Source organism: Triticum aestivum, chromosome 5B (genome assembly GCF_018294505.1).
Source record: "Triticum aestivum cultivar Chinese Spring chromosome 5B, IWGSC CS RefSeq v2.1, whole genome shotgun sequence".
Lineage (NCBI taxonomy): Eukaryota > Viridiplantae > Streptophyta > Magnoliopsida > Poales > Poaceae > Triticum > Triticum aestivum.
This window is the reverse complement of record NC_057807.1, coordinates 161,104,534-161,106,522: the sequence shown is the minus strand read 5'-3', so window position 1 is coordinate 161,106,522 and position 1,989 is coordinate 161,104,534.

The following is a 1,989-nucleotide window of genomic DNA, read 5'->3' as shown; positions in this document are numbered from 1 at the left end:
TGCCCGCTCCTTCTGCAGCGCCGCAAGCCGTTGCGCCTCGGCCGACTTCACGCCATTCGCCTTGTCGGCTTTCGGAGCCATGGCGGAGGTGGTGGGAGAGGTCGACGGCGTTGGTGGTGCTGGTGGCGATGGGGGGCGGAGCGCTGCTCTCTCTCAGAAGGGGGGAGCGGCGGAGATTTTGGAGTAGTAACCGGCGAGATGGGCGACCGCCCCTGTTTCCTCTGCTTATGAAGAGGGAGGGGGCGAACGTTACGCCTTTCCGAATAAATAAACCACCCACGATCTCTCCCACGACGCCGCATTCGACGCGTGCCGTTCGGGAGGGCGCGGTGGATACAGAGTAAGGAACGGCACAACCCAGGCCTCGCGTGCCCGTGCCCTGTTTGGGCCTGGCCCAACAGCGCTCGGCACCGTGTGTGGCCCAGGCCCGGGGGCTCCTGTCGGTGTACTATAGTAGGGGTACCCTAGTATCCCGAACTTGTGCACGGGCAGTCGCAGCACCCCGCGGCAAGGCTTGCTGGGTGACCGCCAAGGTCCTCCGTGGTTCCTCTGGAGCCGTTCAAGAACAAAGTATTCAAGACAAGACCCCGGCAAGAGGAGCTTGCCGGGAAGGCCGACCAAGGCATCTCAAGAAAGCTTGTCGCGATGCGCCACACGTCCCGGCAAGGCTCGGTGAGCGACAAGCTCCCGGGCCTGACAAGACAGCGACCGCGGCAAGGCACTTGCCGCAGCAAGCGGCCACTCCGCATCCGCGCTCCAGCACATCCACCCATGTGTCGCCCTGGGGCCCTTCCAGGCGCGCGTGGCGAGAGGCTGTGCAGCCAGCAGTGCACGGTGGCAAGCGGCGCTGACAAGATAGCTATCGTGCCGAGTGGTGGCACCCCTGACGTTCTCTGTTTGCACTGTTTGGGCGACATAGACGGGCATTTAATGCCTTTGTCCCCTGCCATCAGAGTTAGGTATGATACCCTGTATCTACAGTATAGGTAGTTGTACCTACCGCATCTCTTTTTCCATTTTTGGCCTTTGTCTGCATTGCCACCTGTCGGTGACCCCTTGAGCATATAAAAGGAGGCCCATGCGCAACGTAGAGGGGGTTCGACTAGTTCTAAGCTAGAAACACTCTCACGCTCGGTCTGGTATCGTCGGAGCTGAGTGCGGAGAGATCGAAGTACAGCTCCCCTCTGGCGCGACGAGGCGGAGGAGTAGGTTCCCTCGACCGCTTGGTGGGGGCAGTGGCGATGGTGCGAGAAGACCCCGCTCCGGTTGCTGCGGCGGCATGAGGCGCTCCCGAGGCAACAGTGCTTGCCGCGGTAGAGCGTGTCGCGCGGCGCGGCGGCTGTTGACTTGTCTGCCGTCCTGCTGCGTCCCTGGCCTTGCGGAGGCGCCTTCTTGGTGGAGCTGGGGGCTCCGCTTGCGGCGAGCCTGGAGGTGGAGAAGAGGTGGAGCCGATCCCCAACGAGTCGTCCGCATCCTCAGCAGGCTCGCTCGATTCTGTTTCAGGCCAGACGAGCTCTTCCTCGCCGGCAAGCTCCTCCCGCTCGGCAAGGCTTGCCGCCTCTACTGCCTCTGCCTCCTCCACGGTGAATCCGAATTGGCCTGCGGCAACGGCTGCTGCCGCCTCTTCTAGCCTGAAGGCGATGCGCTGCATCTTGTCATCAGTGGTGTCGCGGGTGAGGCTCTTCTGCTCGTCGGGGCGGACTGCCAGTTCCACCAACCCGTCAAAGAACTCCTGCACGACGTCATCTGCAGGCTCTTGCCAAGTGGGGACGATTCCATGCGAGTCGCATAGCAGCATCATTGCACGGATGCGGTCAAGCGACAAGTTGTTGCACAGTGGGACGACGTTCCTCGGCAACCTGAATGCGCCGGGATGCTCAGGGTCATGCTTGAACAGCTCCAGAAGCATCGCATCTAATTCCAAGACAGTAAAGTTGAAGTTGAGGCCCGGGCGTAGCCTCATGATATCCGCCGCGTTCTGGAACTCCC